Source organism: Eleutherodactylus coqui, chromosome 12, assembly GCF_035609145.1.
Source record: "Eleutherodactylus coqui strain aEleCoq1 chromosome 12, aEleCoq1.hap1, whole genome shotgun sequence".
Taxonomy (NCBI): Eukaryota; Metazoa; Chordata; class Amphibia; order Anura; family Eleutherodactylidae; genus Eleutherodactylus; species Eleutherodactylus coqui.
This window is the reverse complement of record NC_089848.1, coordinates 127,360,514-127,382,950: the sequence shown is the minus strand read 5'-3', so window position 1 is coordinate 127,382,950 and position 22,437 is coordinate 127,360,514. Positions and strand designations below refer to the sequence as shown.

General features: G+C 46.5%; 1 long non-coding RNA gene across 1 annotated transcript; it reads right to left on the bottom strand.

The window, feature by feature from the left end:
* Window positions 1–1,278: 1,278 nt before the first annotated feature.
* Window positions 1,279–3,897, bottom strand: LOC136586510 (uncharacterized). Its single transcript, XR_010787303.1, has 3 exons — window positions 3,673–3,897; window positions 1,798–1,943; window positions 1,279–1,572 (listed from the first exon to the last, which is right to left on the bottom strand). It is a non-coding gene; the product is annotated as an uncharacterized lncRNA (long non-coding RNA).
* Between the last annotated feature and the right edge of the window lie 18,540 nt (window positions 3,898–22,437).

Here is a 22,437-nt window from a genome sequence, read left to right as displayed (position 1 = left end):
TGGAGCATGCCGCGGTTTTTTCTCCCACGCATGAAAAACGCAATTCTATTAAAATTCCATCCGCGGGTGCAAAAATCAGTTTAATGGACGGGATGGCCAATGATTCCCTAGGGGCAAATCCGCTGCGGAAACCGCAATTCCATTTTGCTAGTGGACATGAGGCCTTAAGGCTCCTTCCCACAGACGTGTCTACCGTGTTTCCCCGAAAGTAAGACAGTGTCTTACTTTCTTTTTATCCCCAAAAGCCCCACTATGTCTTACTTTCGGGGTATGTCTTATATTGGAAAACGGAGCATGAAAAAATCTGGACCATGCTCCATTTTCATGCGGGTCTCGCGGGACACAATCAAATTGTACTCACACGCTCTGGTTCTTCTCTTCGCCGCGGCGCCATCTTCTCTCAGTCGCGGCCGGATCATTTTGCTTCGGCCCGGCGCATGTGCGGGGCACGTCACCGACGTCATCATGCACATCCGCCGAGCCGAAGAAAGAAGATCCGGCCGCGACGAGAGAAGATGACGCCGCAGCGAAGGAAGTATCCGGAGCGTGTGAGAGGTAAGTTAATTCTGATTTATTCCTATTTTCAGCGCTCATGTCCGCGGGGCAGGAGGGACCCGCTGCAGATTCTACATGGAGAATCCGTAGCGGGCCTGATTTTCCCCGTGGACATGAGGCCAAAGGCGGCAGACGCGGTGACGTATGGAGGGGGGGCGGCGCGGAAGTGGGCAGGAGGCGGCGCGCAGCTACCGTAGATGAGAGGGAGGCGGCAATACCCCCGTGTTTCCCCGAAAGTAAGACATATGTCTTACTTTCGGGGTACGGCTTACATTGGCCGACCCCCCCTGAAACCCCCGATACGTCTTAAAATCGGGGGGTGTCTTACTATCGGGGAAACACGGTATTCAACCTAATAGCTCAATGCTTACGGTGCGTAATTTCACAGCGGAATTCCGCACCGTAAAATGCCGCGGGTATACGCGCGGACGGCTTCCATTGCAGTCTGTGGAAGCCGTCCATTCACGCTATTTTCCGCTGTAGCACAGCGGAAAATAGCGTGAAACCGCCTCTACGCCTACCGCCAGCCGCGTCACATGCCGCTGCGGTGCGTCTCACGCTCTATTACCCATGCGCACTGAGGCGTCATGCGGGACTCCGGAACCAGAGGTAAGTATTGGGGTCTCTTGGGGCTGCCGTGATGGGCTCCGCCCCGGAATTCCATGGTGGAGCTCGTCGCAGCCGGCCTTACAGCGTGGGTAATCAGGAGCCTGAAAACATAAATAAGGTAAAACAAATTCAAATCACGTTTTATTATTTATTAAAAATGTGGATTTTACACCAAGTGTCATTCCCTGATAAACCAAAGGCCGCTGTGTTTGGGGATCTTTTCTGTTTACTCAATCGGTGTAAAATATTGCGCAGTTTTTCAGGATACTCCAAAAAGCTTATAAAAAAAAAAAAAAAAAGGTGAGTCACCGGCAAAAAGCAGTCCATAAAACGAAGGGTTTCAAGATTGCTGAACGTCGAGGGTCTCTTCACTGTCCGCCAGCCTTCCCATTCTCAAGGACGTCAGATCTGCAGGAAATAACGAAAAATCAGCAGGTTAACAGTCACATCACACCAGTATTACTGATCCCTAGATCCGCTCTACCCACTTACATTGACCACTACTCCCCCAACCTGGTCAGAAGAATCATATATTATATATACACGTACACACGAAAACCTGCAAATATGCGCAAAATAAGCACGTATGAGCAGATGCACGCAATGAAAATTTTAGCAGATGCAGCAGCTTACCTCGACGAGTTATGTCAGCTTGTGTGCAAGCGAAGCGAAATTCTTCTCAAAACGCGTCCAAACGTCAGGATCCTCTCCACACGTAAGTTTGCAAAAAAAAGCGCACAAATCTCGGGTGGCTGCGTCTCCCCACGTAGCGCACAAATCTGCAAAAAAAGACAGGTTGCGTCAGGTGGCGTCGCGCAAATCTCAGGTAGGTACTCAGCACACAGCGCATTAATCTCAGGTAGGTACTCAGCACACAGCGCATTAATCTCAGGTAGGTACTCAGCACACAGCGCATTAATCTCAGGTAGGTACTCAGCACACAGCGCATTAATCTCAGGTAGGTACTCAGCACACAGCGCATTAATCTCAGGTAGGTACTCACCACACAGCGCATTAATCTCAGGTAGGTACTCACCACACAGCGCATTAATCTCAGGTAGGTACTCAGCACACAGCGCATTAATCTCAGGTAGGTACTCACCACACAGCGCATTAATCTCAGGTAGGTACTCACCACACAGCGCATTAATCTCAGGTAGGTACTCACCACACAGCGCATTAATCTCAGGTAGGTACTCACCACACAGCGCATTAATCTCAGGTAGGTACTCACCACACAGCAGCACATTAATCTCAGGTAGGTACTCACCACACAGCAGCACATTAATCTCAGGTAGGTACTCACCACACAGCAGCACACAGCACATTAATCTCAGGTAGGTACTCACCACACGTAGCGCACAGCGCATTAATCTCAGGTAGGTACTCATCACACAGCGCATTAATCTCAGGTAGGTACTCACCACACAGCGCATTAATCTCAGGTAGGTACTCACCACACAGCGCATTAATCTCAGGTAGGTACTCACCACACAGCAGCACATTAATCTCAGGTAGGTACTCACCACACAGCAGCACATTAATCTCAGGTAGGTACTCACCACACAGCAGCACACAGCACATTAATCTCAGGTAGGTACTCACCACACGTAGCGCACAGCGCATTAATCTCAGGTAGGTACTCATCACACAGCGCATTAATCTCAGGTAGGTACTCACCACACAGCGCATTAATCTCAGGTAGGTACTCACCACACGTAGCGCACAGCGCATAAATCTCAGGTAGGTACTCACCACACAGCGCATTAATCTCAGGTAGGTACTCACCACACAGCGCATTAATCTCAGGTAGGTACTCACCACACAGCAGCACACAGCACATTAATCTCAGGTAGGTACTCACCACACAGCGCATTAATCTCAGGTAGGTACTCACCACACAGCGCATTAATCTCAGGTAGGTACTCACCACACAGCACATTAATCTCAGGTAGGTACTCACCACACAGCGCATTAATCTCAGGTAGGTACTCACCACACAGCAGCACACAGCACATTAATCTCAGGTAGGTACTCACCACACATCAGCACAGCACATTAATCTCAGGTAGGTACTCACCACACAGCGCATTAATCTCAGGTAGGTACTCAGCACACAGCGCATTAATCTCAGGTAGGTACTCACCACACAGCACATTAATCTCAGGTAGGTACTCACCACACGTAGCGCACAGCGCATAAATCTCAGGTAGGTACTCACCACACGCAGCGCACAGCGCATTAATCTCAGGTAGGTACTCACCACACAGCGCATTAATCTCAGGTAGGTACTCACCACACGTAGCGCACAGCGCATAAATCTCAGGTAGGTACTCACCACACGTAGCGCACAGCGCATTAATCTCAGGTAGGTACTCACCACACAGCAGCACACAGCACATTAATCTCAGGTAGGTACTCACCACACGTAGCGCACAGCGCATTAATCTCAGATAGGTACTCACCACACAGCAGCACACAGCACATTAATCTCAGGTAGGTACTCACCACGTTGAAAGTAGTATAAAAGGCTCCAACCATCAGCTTCCTCTGTAGGCTCGGAATTCGCGGGCAAATTCAAGTACCGGTGACGTCACCGGTCACGTGAGGCGCGGGCACAGCTCTCATCGTGCACGGCAGCTGAACTGTACTGCTCGTGCACAATGGGAGGTCACATGGTGCCGATTCCAGCCACCTCATTGGCTGGAATCGGCAGCAGGAATAACCGCAGTGTAAACTACTAATATGCGTCCCGGCGGCCGCTCACTCTGCCCTCCTGTCTCAGCTGCTCCGCTGAACTCCTGGTGGCCTCTTGGCGCCGGCTGCTGCGCTGTTGCGCTCCGGTCCCACTGGACACTCCTGCCCCCGTGCCTGCTTCAGTTGCCGCTGCCCCCGCACCTGCTTCGGCTGCTGAGCTGCTCCTCTGTCCCCTTCAGCTCCCCGCTCGCTCGTGCCTCCGTCTCGTGTCGCTACTCCTGGCGTCTGACAATCTCACAGAAGTCAATGTAATTGTGTTTTGGCCTGCAACTGGCGAGTCCTGATCATGGCTACTTGTGAGCCACAACGCAACTACATTGACTTCATTTAGATTGTGAGGTCTCCGGGCTACACTGCCATCTTTGGCTGTGTCATCTGTGTCCCAACCAAAGTGACTGTGCGGTCGCAGCCCAAAGAGAGATCTGGATATAAATTCTGTGCAACACCCAACATAAATTGAGTCGCAGTCACAGCTGACTTATACTGAAGTCTATTCTTTCACCGGTACATGCAGCCAGTAATGTGACAAGCTTGTGTCTCGCGGGAGGGGGGGGGGGGGTGAGCCGAGGTGTCGGAGGAGAGAAGAGAGCGTGCCACACAGTGATGCTTTACCAGTTCTTCACTGAAGAAACCTTCAAGGAAAAGTTGGAACAGGCGCCTCTTTTAGCAGAAACAGCGCATGACAATATATATAAAAGTGATGAAACAGCACACTTGGGGCTCCTGCACTCGGGCGAGGGCGATATCATGTGATTCACGGCCCGATATCACCCACGCAATCCATCTGAAAACCCCTGGATGCAAGGCGTTTTCTCATGGAACAGTCTTGCATCCCTGCGGGGGTTCCCTTCATCCCTGACGTTGCTGCCACCGGCCCCATTGAAAACATGTGGAAACCCCGGGATGCGACCGCTTCGCATCCCTGCAGGGCTAAAGAAATCCCCCACCCCCACAGCTGTCATAGCCGCAGCAGGGGATCACGATCTTCTCCTATTGATTTAATAGGGGCTGTTCTGCTACCGCCAGCCCCATTGCAAGCAATGGGCTATATTGCAAAAAGAATGGACCTGCTGCAATGTGTTTCCCGCACTGCATTGCAACACGGTGCCCTGCAGGGAAATGTCACAAGTGTGAATGAACCCACTCAAAAGAATGGGTTTCATATTTGTGCGACATTTGTGTGCCTTGCAACACAGATATCTTGCACGAGTTTCTTGCCCGTGTGAAGGGGCGCTTAGGGTGCATTCACGTGGGCGAGCGCGATATCAGGCCGATGTTCATTGCGAGTGATTTACAAGTTGCAAGAAAATCTCTTTACATTGCTGAACGTGCGATCTTCACACTCATGGAAACTGCATGTATTTTCAATAGGAGAAATTAAAAATCGCACTGGCATGAAGCTCGGAAGAACATGCAAGCACAATGCCATTTTTTTTCTCATCCAATGGAAACAATAGGTAAGATTACTGTGGACTTAGCACCTGCTGCAATTATCCCACCTCCCAGCGTCACTGCAAGACACAAATCCCACATGTAACGAGGCCCATTGAACACAACGTGCTCTTTTTTAGTGCAAGTTTTGTAAGTTCTCGCAGCTCACAAAATGTGAGAAACTCGCCGTGTGATTCCCCCCCACAAGACCGCCTTCACACGGGTGAGAAAATTGCACAGGATTTGTGCGTTGCGGCATGTTCTATCTTTGTGCATGCTCTCGCATCGCAGCGCCCATAGCCTAACAGCAGCCTAGGGTTGACTTAACACAGGTGAGTGCAATATCAGGCCGCGAATCAAGGCCTGATATCGCGATCATCATCATGTGAATTTCCCATGGATGCAAGGATGAATCCATAACTGTGTGGGCTCTGTCATTTAATTCCTCCGTCATATGACATGTTGAGGTCTGGGTGTGAGCAGCCCTACTGCATGGGCCACCTGGACTTCAGTCAAAAGGTACACCCTGCTGCCCCTCTGCAGGCTTTTGCCGTAATAGTCATAGACTGGTAGAGTTGGAAGGGACCTCCAAGGTCATCGGGTCCAACTCCCTACTCAATGTAGATCACTAAATCATCCCTTCAGATATTTGTAGACATTAAGTCTCCTCTCAGTCTTCTTTTTTGCAAGCTAAACATTCCCAGTTCTTTTAGGCCGGCTGCACACGACCAGGTCGAATTCCAGATGCGGGCTCCCACAGCAGAATCCGACCCTGGGCCAGGCCGGTGACCCTGTCTTTTCTCTTCTTTACCTGTGCTGCGTATGGTCTGGACTAGAGATGAGCGAGTATACTTGCTGAGGGCAATTGCTCGAGCGAGCATTGCCCTTAGCGAGTACCTGCCCGCTCGAGACAGAAGGTTCGGGTGCTGGTGCGGGAGAGCAGTGAGTAGCGGCAGTCAGCAGGGGGGAGCGGGGCGAGAGAGATCTCCCCTCCGTTCCTCCCCGCTCTCCCCTGCAGCTCCCTGCCCGCCGCCGGCACCCGAACCTTTTGTCTCGAGCGGGCAGGTACTCGCTAAAGGCAATGCTCGTTCGAGCAATTGCCCTTAGCGAGTATACTTGCTCATCACTAGTCTGGACGGCTCACCGTCGGACATGCACAGTACAGATTTTCCATGACCTGTCTGCAGTGCTAATTGCGGACAGGCCATGGGTCGGAAGGCTTCCATTGACTTCAATGGAAGCCGTCCATGCAGACATCGCACTAAAATAGAGTATGCTGCGACTTTTCCTCCGCGAGCGGAAAATTGCAATTGATTTCCGCTCATGTGCAGGAAAAGCGCTTTTCCACAACATGCTATGGACGGTATTGTCTGCGGAACACAGATGCGGACGCCTGCTCTGAATTCCACAAAGCAAATCCAGTTGTGTGCAGCCGGCCTTAACCGTTCCTCATAGGACATGATTTGCAGACCGCTCACGATCTTGGTAACTCTTCTCTGAACTTGCTCCAGTTTGCCTATGTCTTGTATAAAGTGGGGTGCCCAGAACTGGACACAGTATTCCAAATGAGGTCTGACTAAGGAAGAGTAGAGGGGATAATGACCTCACATGATCTAGACTCTGTGCTTCTCTTCATACATCCCAGAATTGTGTTTGCCTTTTTGGCTGCTGCATCACATTGTTGACTCATGTTCAGTCTATGATCTATTAGTATACCCAAGTCTTTTTCACATGTGCTGCTGCTTAGCCCAATTCCTCCCATTCTGTGTGTGCTTTCTTCATTCTTCTTGCCCAGATGTAGGACTTTGCATTTGTCCTTGTTAAATACCATTCTGTTAGTTGCCGCCCACTATTCAAGCGTGTCTAGATTTTTTTTGAATCCGCTATCTTCTCTAGTGTTAGCTATCCCTCCTAGCTTTGTGTCATTCACAAATTTGATCAGTTTTCCCTCAATCCCCTCATCTAGATCATTTATAGAAATGTTGAACCACACTGGGCCTAGGTCAAGATATACTATATCTACTGCATTTCCCTGATCCGAGCAGTCCGAGGACTGCTAGTGGATGTTGATTCTCTCGGGTAGGATGTGCTATACACTCCTGGGGTGAAAGGTCTGTTCTAGTGACCAATTGCCTTCCAACTCATCGGGTTGTGTTTGATCCCTCAACTTCCCCAATTTAAGCATCCAAAAAGATATAATTTTATCCTTTTATTGTATTTTTTATATTTTTAAGATATTATAACCGGGGTCGTCTGACTTTATAATGAAGTCTTCTGGCGCCATCTAGAGCGTAACATCTTACAAGCCTCAATTTCCTGACATGTGAAAAACATTTGTCTTTCAAAGCAAGTCATTTTTGTTCATTTTCTTAAAAATAAAGTTTTTTTTTTTTTACAAGAGAGCGATCAGTGTTCATTGGCTCATCAGAGAGTGGTGATTTCATTAGTAGTTCCAGAATGCTCACTACTTAAGTTACCAAATCATTAAAATGCCAATAAAATGATTTGGCACCACAAAATCTAACTCAGAGTTGCCAGTAAATCTCTGTCTCTTCCATTAATGGCCGTCTTGTGATTTTCCGCTGGTCGCTTGTGTTTGACTTAGAGGCCGTAATTGTTTTTACGGTTTCTCAAGGCCTAATTTCATCATTACTCTTTTTATGACTTAAGACTTTTAAAACGAACTTTCCCAGCAAGTAATGTAGTCTTACGGAGCAGAGACTCCCGTTACGACGGGCCGTGTTTACTCAGCATAAATTTGCAAATAAAAAGGGTTTCAAGGATCACGTAGACTTGGATTATTGGGCTGTTAAATGGCTCAAAACTTGGACAAACACAGATTGTAGGCAATAAATACATAGTAACATAGTATGCAAGGCTGAAAAATGACACGTCCATCCAGTCCAGCCTGTTATCCTGCAATGTTGATCCAAAGGAAGACAAACCCCCCCATGAGGTAGAAGCACTGATCATGATTATTAATCTGTTCTCCCTTAGTCCTAACAGCAGCACAACCATGGGGTAATTCCATCCCTGTGTACTATTAGGACAGATGAATGTTTAATGAATCAAATTAAACTCTAATTATCTTGATACCCCTGACTGTATAAGAAGATGTCTAGTCCCTCCCATCCTGTGTTTTTTTTTTATAAAGCAATAGTATATAGCTAGGGCAGTAAAATTGTGCTGCTGTTAGGACTAATGAAAATATTGTAACAATCGTAGATGTCTGGATGGGCTCCCAAACTTAGTTGGAATGTATCAGTAGTCAACAGGATCCAGGAAGGCTGGACCAAGGACTTTCCATCTACCAACTGGCTCTGCCATTTGATGGAGCAACAGGCTTCCAGGTAGGGCTTGTTCGGACGAGCACTGTGGGCCTGCAGTATGGCCATGTGATCACAGCTATGCTGCTCTAAAGATTGGATGAATGGGTTAATTCCTGTTTCTTGAAGTAGCCCATTCAATGATCCGAGGTGCGTGGTGTGTGTTTTCCAGCTCCCATAGGAGCACGCACCAAAGATAGGTCAGGTCCTATCCTTACGCGCACCACGAAGCTTAGATGCGACCTGCAGTCACATGTCCTATCAATCGTTCATGTGACTGCTTCTAAGGGAGCCCATTGGTTCCTATAGAGGCGCATCTTGTGTGCACCTCTAATGCATGCGGACAGCGCCCGTGTGATTGAAGCCTTACAGGGATGATTTCTTGTCCAATTCTCTTGAGTTGTGCTTCCGGATGTACAAGACCTGTCCTTGTATAGGTTGTAAGTGCTGGTGGATTGAGACCTGCACTGTGAAAATGTCTTTAACACTACATAACAAAAGCTCTCTAGATTATAAGTGAGGCTGGTCAACCTTCAGGCTGTCAGGTTGAATAGGATTTTAGCAGCGTTGAGTGCTCTAAAACACAAGGTTCCACATTGGGAGATGCCTCCAATAATAATTCATGTATATGAACCTCTTTGGCCTGATGTCAGACTTTCCCCAGTCTAATTTCAAACCCAAGTGTTGGAATAACTGGTCAGTAGTCTGAAACCATCCAGGTATAAAAACAGAGATCTTCCCTGTGCTCTTAAGGAAGCAGCTCTAGCGGCTACCACCTTACATAATGGCGTGAAATGATGAGATGATCCTGAAAAGATGAGCTGTGAATTGTAGGTACTTGATACTGTGTTTTAGTTCAGCGAATCCTAGGCTCTTGAAGTTTTGACCTGTTAGAGCAGGTAGCATAGTATGTCTGTGTAGTGACACGGAGGGTCCCACAGGGTAGTCAAACAGTTTCTGAGTCCTAAATACCTCGCTATGAGCTTCTAGGGGGATATAGGAGGTATCCTGCAGGAGAAAGACCCTGTCATTCTCCTGATATTGGGCGAAGTCTAGTCTGCCCGGCAACCACTTTCTATGATTGGCTGCTGACTAGTAAATTCTCTGATTGGTGGGGTGGGAGGAGTTGAGTAAAGCCTAGGAAAGTGAGCAGGGTGGAGCAGGAAGGAATTGGCAGGGAGAGAAAAGGACAGGAAGAGAAAGCTGCTCATTGTAGATGGAAGAGGGAGGAAGGAGTGTGTGGAGCTGTAGCAACCTAGAAGTAATCGGAGATTGGGGTTTAGGAGAAATCTTCAGGAACAATGCACAGTGAGGAGAAGGAACCAGAGAGAATACTTCTCAACAGTGAGTGTAACTTATCCTGTGTAATTAAGAGTCCGTGGAGTACAGTCAACTCTGCTTAAGTCTCCATTTCTCTACAAATACCCCTTTCTGGAAGTACTCCCAGATAACATAGACTGGTGCGCTCAGTTATCCTGAACCGAGGAAAAGTTAAACAGCTTGTACGAGTACTCCTTGTCTACAGCAAATCTGTTGAAGCTAATGTTAAAAGGAAACGTGCCAAGTGTGAATTGTTGTTAATCTGGCAAGCCTTGAGTAAACTGTGTACCTTCGGTTTACTTTGTGAAATAAGGTCTGGACTCTATATTTCATTGCCACCAGAGTTTCACCAATTATTGTATTCACCATCACTGTTATTATCTTTGCCATTGCAAGCAGCTGGGTAAGACCACATCTTGATATTTTAGAAGGGGACAGTAGAGCCCCTGTTGACAAACATCTCATTCCCTGCTGTCTCCCCACCATGGTCTGCGCTTGGCCGCCACAAGTCTTGGTGTCACGAACAGAAGAGTTATCTCTGTGACCTAATTCACACTGCTGCACAAAATGCTGAAATTTAAAGGGCTAGGGCCCCATTTCAATAACAAAAAATGACCTTCTGGAGGCTACTTCCAGGGCCACTGACACTATTGTAGCCACTATGGCTATCAAGAAAACTCGTGCTAAGCTTTAAACGGCCATCTCCTGGGAAGACGGACCGACTCCTGGGTGGACAAAGAGTAGGTCTAACCCCCTCAAAAGGGATCACCAAGTATGTCGGACCATGTCCAGAAGTCAGCATTTATGTGAACAGCATACCGTTGCCAGCGTTATTGAATACTGGGTCTCAAGTGACCTCCATTACAAGGACAGACTTTGAAAAATATTGGCAGTGGTAGTTCCCCTGGAATCAGAGTTCCTACTCAGGTGTCAGACTCGCCCTGGCTTGCAGGAAAAAGACTACGAAGCCCTAGTAGAGCATATCCCAATTGATGGTCATCCCTTTCTAATGGCCGCCAAAAGCCTTGCCACAGTTATCAATGGTAGAGTTCCTATTCGTCTTATTAACATAGGGTATATCCCTGTGCCATTGAAAAAATATACCGCCATAGCCCAAGTCTTGTTTCTTCAACCGGAAGATGTATTAGACTGCAATGAAAAGACTGGCAAAGTCAACACCAATGCAGACGCTCTCTCTAAGCTCCCTGAAGCTGTAGAGTATTTCCCTGAAGAAGATAAGTGGGAAGAAATAGATGTGCCTGACTTTGGGGTCTGGCTAGCACAGCAAACCTGTTTCTCCTCTGAAAGCTCACTTCACAAATCTCAAAACTCCCAGAATACTGACCAGAAAGGCTCTTACTCCAACAAGACAGCCGGCCGTTCGGAGATCAGCAAGAATATTTGTTGGCACGAACGATCCCCAAAGGAATCCTCTAGAAAACCTCTGATCCAGAACTCCAGCGTCTCTGGAGACAGAGAAAGAAACTGTGCCTTAAAAACATCTCATTCTAAGGAATTCTACCAATCCTATATCTGGCAATCGCTTTCATCAGATACTAATTCCACGTCGGGATGCTAGTCAAGTCCTTGCGGCATATCATGAGCAATGTGGACATTTCGGCATGCACAAAACCGAATCTAATGGTGCCAACAATGCTGTGTGTGTGAAATGAGACGACGAGCAAAAAAATAACCAGAAAGCTGCTCTCTATCCAATTATCGCAAGTAAACTCCTGCAACTGTTAGCCATAGATCATCTAAAAAGTGAGACTAGCTTGGCAGAATATAGCTATGTCTTGACCATGATAGATCACTACACATAATTCACTGTGGCAATCCCTGTCAAAGACCTCACGCCAAAACCACTGCGGTCATTGTTTTGAAATATTTCATTCTCAGAGTCATAGAATTGTAGAGTTGGAAGGGACCTCCAGGGTTATCGAGTCCAACCCCCTGCTCAGTGCAGGATTCACAAAATCATCCCAGACAGATGTCTGTCCAGCCTTTGTTTGAACACTTCCATTGAAGGAGAACTCAGCATCTCTCGTGGTAACCTGTTCCACTCATTGATCACCCTCACTGTCAAAAAGTTTTTTCTAATATCTTATTTGTGTCTCCTCCATTTTAGTTTCATCCCATTGCTTTTAGTCTTTCCCTGTGCAAATGAGAATAGGGCTGATCCCTCTGCACTATGACAGCCCTTTAGATATTTGTAGACAGCCATTAGAACTCCTCTCAGCCTTCTCTTCTGCAAGCTAAACATTCCCAGATCCTTTAACCGTTCCTCATAGGACATGATTTGCAGACCGCTCAGCATCCTGGTAACTCTTCTCTGAACTTGCTCCAGTTTGTCTATGTCTTTTTTAAAGTGGGGTGCCCAGAACTGGACCCAGTATTCCAAAGGATGTCTGACTAAGGAAGAGTAGAGGGGGATAATGACTTCATGTGATCTAGACTCTATGCTTCTCTTAATACATCTTGAGTAAACTGTGTACCTTTGGTTTACTTTGTCAAATTTGGTTTGGACTTTTGTTTCACCATCACCAGAGTGCTTCACTAAAACGATACTGGTGTCACGTGAACATTCTAACTATTGTATTTACCATCAATCTTATTATCTTTGACACTGTGCACAGTTGTGCCAGGCCGCATCTTTCAGGAGGGGACAGTAGAGTCACCGTTGACAACAATCTCATTTCTCCGTTGTCTCCCCACCAAGGTCTGCACTTAGCTGCCGCACCTGGTCTTTCGGTAGTAGCCATTTCAACTTTCGGAAGAGGGCTCTTTAAGTTATATTTGCCAGTCCTGAATCTTTAACAGCATGCTAATCCCATTGGAAATCTATACCTAATCTTTAGCAAGGATTGGTCCTATTTTAGGAAGTTTCTCTTCAGCCATCCTAGCTTTTTTTCCAAAGCTCCATGTACATTGAAGGCCCTAGACCTCCTAGAGGTGGAGACAGGAGCTTGGCACAGGTCAACATCATGGTCATATGACCGGGTGGACTTCAGTAATTTCCTGCAAATTAATAAGGGCAGGGTACAATTTCTCTTTTATCCCAGTGATTTTTTTTATCCAAACCCTCTTGCAGAGATGGTTCACCAGCAAGATTACAATTGTTACAGTCTTATGCATGGAATACATAGCTATCAGATAGGTGGATATCACAGTCCTTGTAGCTAAGTGCATTTATTTGGAGGTTGCTTTCCTTCATCGAAAGCCTTCTTCTGGCAGTACCTGCTGAAAACATCCAACAAAGAAAGACATAAATTAGGGATTTATTAATAACTTAAGTCACATGAGTACAAATAGTTTTATGTAGGTAAAGGTAAATGACTGACTGAGTCCTAGGGTGATGTAACATTGTGAAATTTTCTTGGCACACCATTTTTTGCAGAGTGGTTTGCCATTGCCTTCCCCAATCATCTTTTACCCTCCAGTAAGCTCATTTTACTGACCTCAACTTTGAGCCAGCTACCTGAACCAAGCAGGGATTCGGGTCGTGTGCGAGGGTTTAGGACTGCATTTCTGCTGCCCTAACACTCTGCGCCACACGAGGCTCTTTATGTGTATAAAGTAGTATGCAATCAAGTCCAGGCAGCGCTATGCCCAGTTTAATAGTGTGAACTGGAGCCAAAGCGAGATGAAGCCTCACCTACAGCACAAACACCCAAGGAAACCTCCTTCCCAGATTGAGAAGTATTTTTTAAGGTTGCGCACAAAACGATTCCTCCTCTTGCAACTCTGATTTTATAAGGTAAATACGTATTCTGATACACACCGAAACTATGGACAACTCGACCTCCGCACGGCCTCCTGAAGGATGCTAAGATGGACTGCCTATGGAGAGGAAAAATAAAGATGCAACAAGCTAAACACACAACAGCAGGCTGCAAGCAGCAGCGTTACCCGCTAAGAACCTATTATAGGTGTAGTGTCCTGGGAATCGGCCCCAGCCTAGGAGACAGCGGGGTAGAGTTTGGGCCCTGTCACGGTGGCTCTATCGTCTCCCACCTGGAGGGTAACCAGTGACACGTCCAAGGGGCCGAGGGCAGGATATTAAACAGGGGAACCCAAATGATGGATTATCTTAGTCCTTTATGTCACACATGATGCCACCGTCCCATCCTCTGTGGTGAATCCAGTTGTTGGTATAAAGAGTCCACACATAGGGAGTTAACTTTCTGAGCCAAACCGGGAACGGTCGGTGAAGCTCGTTTACTTGCAATAACTTAAAAATACATGCCAGCAGGAAAACAGAGTGCAAACTTCAAAGTGGTGTGACAGGGAGGATTCATGGGTGAACAGGAGAAACCGCAGGCCTGTTATCTGTGGGTCCTGGTCCTGGCAGATTCACGGGTGAACAGAAGAAGCCCCAGTCCTTGTTATCTGTAGTATAAAGTGAAAATGGATCCGTGCTCCAGGAACTGACACTTCAATCTTTCCTTTTTACAAGTTTAATCCGTATCTCTAGTGCAGAGATACGGATTAAACTTGTAAGAAGGAAAGATTGAAGTGTCAGTTCCTGGAGCACGGATCCATTTTCACTTTATACTGACACTTTGAGCGGCTCTCTGGCAGAGAGACGGAGGATACAAGCGGCTCCCCAGCTGACTGGCCCAGCAGGATACCAGGGAACTAGAGGCACACTATATTGAAAGACTATCCGGATAATGGGTGTGAGTGGAGACCCCACAAACAGGATCTTCACTGAGCACCGGGTGAGTGCTATATGATTTTAAATAGTGCGTTTATACTATGATAGACCCGTCTACTCTGGAAGCGCTATCCTGATTTTTTGCACATTGTTTTCCTTGTTATCTGTAGGTCCTGGTCTCAACAACACTCTGTATTCTCTTACACTCTCTACTGGTCAACACTCAAGTTTGGAAAAAGGGTGCACTGCATGGCGGCTCCTCATTCTCTCACTCTCTTAGCATTGAAGGGGTACTTTCCCAACTCCTGGTTACAGCAGGCCCAGGGCAGACTGTGGACTCCTTTCGGCCTCTTCCATTCTGGGCCACACTGGCTGAAGATGCCTGCGTGGTCCTCTTGCAGAACCCCTCACTCTTGCAAGCTCAGAACTCCCACTCATGCACCTTGCATCCACATATATATCACAAGGTCACATGACAAACAAACAGATACATTTTTCAGACAGTCAGCTCACATACCAGACAGTTAACTCTTTCAGTGCTGCAGCTAGGCAATACACATCAATCATGCAACACAGAAGACACTGACATTACATAGACAAATGCATGGATACTATTATGGAGGGGCCCCATTGTTCTGGGTCACTACATAGGGTCCATGCAACACCCACGTGCATCTCTCAGCGTCATCTAGGAAGTCCAGCACAGTCATTTTAAAACAGAAAAACAGCAGCAAACAACCAGCTAATAAACCACTTGTCCAAAAGACAGAAAAAATCATGGTGGGAGAGGCTGGACATTCCTCTAGTAGGGGCAGGGGGCTCTAGTTAATCAATGGCTTAATTTGATTCATTAAAATTTCACCTGTCCTAATAGTAACCAAGAGAGGAATGAAAACCTCGCTTGTGCTGCTGTGAGGCGTAAGGGGGGGGGGGGGCAATTTTCCTAATCTTAGGAAAAAAATGTATTTCCCAACTCCAAATCTGGCAGTCAGAATAATCCCCGACCCTTCTGAAGCCATACATAATGAAGAATAATAGATTTACTAATATTGGGGTAGCTGAACAGATGGAATAGAATCCTGGACTGGTAGAGTTGGAAGGGACCTCCAGGGTCATCGGGTCCAACCTCCTGCTCAGTGCAGGATAAGCACGTCCGGGGTTGGACTGGGTTACCTTGATCCCACAGTGGATATTATTCTCAGGGCCCACCTTCTTTCTATACAGAATGAAGTATCTCACGGGTCCCACCAGCTTGTTGCATGTTTTGATCTCCACTCCCAGGGCTAGGGGCACACGTAGAGCTTATATATTCTATAAGACACGTTTTCTAACACATCCGGCTTGCAGCATCTCACTTCTGTGCACAGCATGGTAGTATACAATATCTCTAAATAATATAGCTACAAAATAATACCAGTTCTCCACAGTGATAGTGATTATAGTGCAATTACCTCCAGTCATCACAGTTGATGCCTTCTTTGAGTGTCGTTGAAGTCTTTTCCGTTGCTTCTTCATCTTAGTCTCAGACTGCCCTGAAGATTTCCTCCAGCAATGATTCATCTTTGGACAGAAACTCCCCATCTTACCTCTACCTCTCCTCTCACTGCCCTTCTCTGTGGCCCCACTAACAGTGCCCCTCTATAGCTTTACTAAGTAATGGTGCCTTTTGTTTGTGCCCCAATTAGTAACAGTGCCCCCTTTTATGTATCTCACTTAATAGTGCCCAGTTTTATGACCCTACTTGCTAGTAGTGCCCCCTCTGTAGCAGCACTAAATAATAGATGCCTCTTTTGTGGGCCCTCTTAGTAATAGTGCCCCCTTTGAGGCCACACTTAGTAACAAAGCCCCTTAGTGACCTCACTTAGTAATAGGACCCCTTTTGTAGTTACACTTACTAATAGAGCTCCCTTTTGTGGCTCCACTTAGTATTAGTGCTTGCTCTGCTCCTCTGTAGCCTTGCTCAGTAAAAGAGCCTCATTTTGAGGCTTTACTTAGTAATAAGACCCCCTCTGTGGCCCAAATTAGTTACAGTGCCCTCTTTTTGACTCTACATAGTAATAGAGCCCCACTTAGTAATCAGCTCACTCTTTGGCCTCACTTAGTAATAGTGCCCCCTGCGTGGTCCTACTTGGTAATAGTGCCCCTCTTTGGCTCTGTATCGTAATACTGCCCTCACTGTTACCCCACTCAGTTAATGTCACTTTTATGACTCTACTTAGTAATAGAGCCCCATTTTGTCGACCCACTTAGTACTGCTGTCTTTTCTGCCATGCCATGCGACTTGTGCTACCCAACTCCTACGCCATCTGCTGCAGTAAACTGAGATGAAGGATGGCTCGGGTAGCACAGAACATGCAGTGTCAGGCAGTCCTAAGTGAGTTACAGTAGTTGTACTGCCCTCTAGAGTCTCAGAGGATCCAACAAGAGGAACAGCGGGCAGCCTTGGGCCCCTCTAACTCACAGGCCACATAGCAGCTGTGCAGGGCTCACCTGAAGACTTTCTGGTCCTTCATCAAGCCAGTTTGATTCTGTCTATGCCCCCTAATAAAGAAAGGGTTGTTGTCACCTTTTCTACTAAAATTTACGGCTTTTCTACTGAAATTTAAACTCAATTCACGCTAGTCCCCTCCCTCCCCCTCCCCACCCCCTAACATTCCCCCCCCCCCCATTGACAAGCGCCTGGAAGACCTGTAACCCCTAAGACCCAAAATAAGGAAGAGCAAAACTCAACTTACGGTTTATATAAGTTTGAAAATGTTTATTGTTAATAAAGTTACAGACGGATAGTTTGGAAGACACAGTAACAAGTTTGATGTTAACTTTTAAAGTACGAATATGTTTCTATTTACACTAATATGTACTGTACAAACCTTCTTTATTATGTGTCTCACAGACCGCTCATCATTAATAAATAAAACGAATTAAAAAAAAAAATTTACGGCTTTGTGCAGGGCGTATTTATAAATGCTATTTTGGAAGTGTTTTTTGCTGCGATCATTGGAATTAAAGTCACAAAACCAATAGGTGTAAATACACCCCAAGTTGGGTAAAAAGTGGGTCTGGATTTAAAAATATGACTTCACTCCAAATGATTTGCCACTTGGGTCTGGGAGAAGAGATAGTGCTGACAACAATGCAGATGTCTGGCTTGTCATTGCATTGAATTCAGTGAGAACTGTTCCCGCAATACCAACGTGAGCCACTGCAGTATGGACAGTGCTGTCTGCTTGTGGCTCTGTTTGTACTGACAGTGGGCCAGGTGGACAACTGATCAGCAGAAATACCAAGAGGCAGACTTGTAACAGGGGTACCCTTCTAATTTAAGGATTTTCAAGGTGATGCGGTAACTATTTTGTGAACAATATACTGTAATGAGGTTTGTCTACTGTTATGTGGGGCATACGGTAGTTGCGGCTCTAGCGGACAACCTGGCTGACCTTACCTTGGGTATAAGAGCAGGTGATCTTCATGCAGAGTTATGTCCATAGTGATGACCTACGGTCAGAGATTGTTGAGCAGTCGAGGTGCTCTGCGAGAGATCATCAAGCAGAGTTCCCAGCATCCAGCGATATATGCCGCGATCCCGCTGTCTCTCAGCTCTGGCTATAACTGTTGTAAGAAACTGCTCTGCAGGGAGAAGATGTCGTATGCAAGAGCAACGTCCAAGTTTTTTCAGGTAACACGTGGTCTCGGCCTTTGATGCCATCCTTGCATATACCTGTGCTGGCCAATGTGTGTTGGGATTTGTTCTGCAAGTAACCAACCACCAACCTCCAGGTACGTCTCAAGGACTAAGTCACCATAGACTCTGTCTTGCCCCCTTGCCCGGCTTATCCCTCCCACTTTAAACCCCAACTGATCAACTATTGATGACCCATCCTGAGGACGGGTCATCAATAGTAAAACCCCCAACATTCCCTTTAAGAGGTTCACAACATTTTTGGCCTCCAACCCTGGTGGATGCTCTGCAGTCCATGGCTCACGCCAGCTTGCAAGTCGCACAGCGACCCGATTGACTGTGAGGTCGCAGGGATACACAATGATCTTTGATCGCATGACCAAAGTTGCTGTGTAGCCGTAGCTTAAACCAGAAGCCACATATTAGTGCTGGAAGCCCCAATGCCGCTGCGGTCTTCTTTTTGTGCACCAAACATTGTTGCTGCATCTGAGCGCTTCGCTGAATTTCAACAAAAAGTTTGATTTGTTCCAAATAACCGTAAATTCCCCAATACCTCTAAAACTGGTGTATAACACCCTCTAAAAGCCCTATAACACTATTAGGTCACCTAGGAGGGTATCTAAGAGGCTAAGTACTTTTGAGTAGGGCCTGTGTCACACAAGCATATTTGTGCGTGTATTTGCGTATGCAAATATGCAGCTAGTAGAATCCATAGATTTCAATGGGCTCATTCACATGCACGTATTTTGCGTGCGCAGGGAAATAGAACATAGGAAACTAAACAGGCTAATTAGCCATTGCAATGCATAGGGCCGTGGCTGTGCTTTTTTGTTATCGTGTGCGCAAAAAGTAAAGCAAAAATTACAGCAGCATTTGCGAAAAAAAGGAAACTTTCGAATGCACAAAAACGCAGCGCAAATATGCATACTCTCGTATTACACAGGCCTTAATGAAAAAAGAGAAGGAAGAAAAAGAAGGAAATTAAATAAGGAGTAAGAAGAAAATGGAAAAAGAAGGAAAAACAAAGGAAAGAGAAAAAGGAAAAAGATGAAAAGGAAAAAAAAATGATTATTATACCATTAAATACTATTAGAGATGGTGGAGAAACAAGTTCCATTTTGGGTTTTCTAAAAACTGAATCTGCGGAATATGTTGGCGCTATACAAATAAAGATAAAGATAAGTTTGATCATTTTCACCTTTTGTAATTACAGATCTTTTCCCCCAGATGGCAGCAGCGCACCAGTTTTCTAAAAATCTGTAAAAACAAGCAGTTGAATCAATAGAACTGAGAGGCTGCCATGACAGTACGCAGGGGGTCAGCTTACTACTTCACAGGTTACAGCGATCTCTGGAAACCTCAACTTGTAAGTTCTGGTAGGAAATGTTTCTGCAAAAATCAGCTACTGACAGGATGATTAACTGATGGGATCTCCAGCAATCAACTCTACTCAGCGGAGGAACCTTTAGGCAAGGGTCAACATTTTTCTATAGTGCCTCTGTCTCGGTAGTGGCAGGTGACACAGGGGGGTACGATGTGGACACCAGGCTTACAATACAGTTAGTCCCCGACTTGCGAACAGGTTCCGTTCCGGGAGCCCGTTCGCAAGTCCGTTTTGTTCGCAAGTTGAACAAATGGTAGTATGGAGCGGGATCGCGGGTGGATCCCGCTCCATACAACGTCGGGTGCCGGCTGTTCTTACAGCGGGCACCCGGCGGCAGCAGTTCAGACGAGCCGTGGCGCTTGTCGGAAGGTTAACACTTTAAATACCGCTCTGACAGCGGTATTTAAAGTGTTAACAGTTCTGACAAGCGGCGCGGCTCGTCTGAACTGCTGCCGCCGGGTGCCCGCTGTAAGAACAGCCGGCACCCGACGTTCAGGGGGCCCGTACAGCGTCCCATGATGAGATCGCGGGACGCTATGCGGTTGCTAGGCAGCCGGGGACCTCCTGAAAGGCCCCAGGGCTGCCTATGCTGAGTGCCTATCAAGCGCACGGCTTGATAGGCGCTCTGCATAGACAGCCCTATGGCCTTTCAGAAGGCCCCCGGCTGCCCAGCAACCGCGATGTGACCGGACAGGCTTCTATCAGGCTTGATAGAAGCCTGCCCGGTCCCTGCACAGTATGATGTAATGCCATAGCATGACATCATACTGTGCTGTACAGATAGTTCGTATCTAGCGAAATTCGTAAGTCGAATGTTCGCAAGTCGGGGACTATCTGTAATGTGTATCTTTAACAAATAAACTTAGAGATGAAGTCGCCGTAGAACCTTCTGTTAGTAGATAAGTAATATGGAGTTACTGAGAAACATTAGGCAACCTGACTAACTTCAATCAAGAGTATGCTCAACTCTACCGTAATTGGTGGATGGTAACAATCTGTTATAAATCAGAGATCAGCAATACACTTCAACTGTAGAACACGTGGAAGTACCACCCAATGCTTCACCCCAGCAATGGCGGTCGCCTGCAAACAGTCTGAAAGTAACGCAGATGTTGTTCAATAACTTGTCCTCAACGGGCGGATGAATATGTGTTCCTCTGGTGTCAGCTCAAGTGTTACTAATGTGTTTAAGTCACTAATTGTGTGCATGCCTAGGGCCCTTTCCTGAGGTCCTACCTCACTTACATATCTCCAACATGTTTGGTACTATAATGTAGGTGATGTCTCCTTGCACATCTATTGGTGGTACCCCGATTCACAGAGCTGTAGTGTACTACGATTCTCAAATACCAGCTGTTTCTTTTCTTGTGCAACTGTACCTCTACCAGGCGCATATTCTCCAGGACACGTCCTCCGTGGCTCCCCAAGCCGACTCCTCACTCCTTTGGCAGCCCTCTCTCCCAGCAATGCAGTCTCTATTAAGGCTCAGTACTACTGGAATTGCTCTACAGCTTGCAGCTCTCTGTGATCTCAAGTCCTCCAGATCTCCCACCTGACCTCTGCCGCCAATGGGAAGTCACATGCAATGCTCCATAGAGAAATACACAAACTGCAGTAATGTAGGATGGTCAGTAGAGGTCGCCCTTATACCATCCAAATGACATAACAATAGAAACGACGTAATCTTGTAGATATGATACCTTTTAATGGCTAACAAAAATACATGATGTAATAATAGCGAGCTTCCGAACCAACGCAGGGTTCTTCTTCAGGCTTATGGATCCAATCCCAGTCTACCAGCTGTTTGGGCACCCGCTGCCACAGCAAAGTGTATGGAGTGAAAGTAGATGAGTAGTGGCCGACGCTGGTAATTGCAGCTGCAGCTCCCATTAAAATCATAAAGAACTGCACCTGCAATTATCAGCGCCAGCCACTACATAGGGGTCGGAACAATCTGCTTCCGCCGCATCACTATATTGTGGGGTAACAGCAGGAGCCCAAACAGCTGATCACCTGGGGTCCTGCGGATAGGTCATCAATAAAAACTGCCTGGAGAACCCTTTTAATAAAAGTTAAAAAATAAATTATATGTACCCCAAAGTGCTGGCATTAAAAAATACAAGTCCCGCATTAAAAATGTATGGTTCTTGGAATGCAATGATGAAAAAACAAAAAGAAATCCTTGTAGTTAAAGGGGTATTCCCATCTCTGGAATCCTATTTCAATGTGTTCGAAATTGCAAAACAATTCACTCACCCAGAAGATGTTTACTTCCAAAATGCTCCGTTCTCCAGATCTTGCAGATATTGATTCCTCTGCCCTCTGGTTGCATATTGCTCCGTACCAGGAAAACAAGACAACCTTTATGGAATGAAGTAGCAGAATAGCAGAGCAGGCCGGCACTTGTGCACTTCTCTCATCTAAATCTGGTGGCCGGGATCTCAGGAGCGTGTGCACTAACTCTTGGCCACCAACCACCGCTGTGCTCCGCTATCTTGTTGGTGATCGCATTGTCTTGCAATTTCAAACACATTGAAATAGGATTCCTGAGATGGGAATACCCCTTTAAGGCTCAAAAAAGGCCGGACACTGAGATTTTAAATTCAAGGGTTCACTTATTTTTTATCTCTACACTACGAGTGTTTAGTGTGCTCGATAAGTGCAGCCGTTGACACAGGCTCTCCTGACCGGCTGAAACTCTTTCTTTAATGATATATGT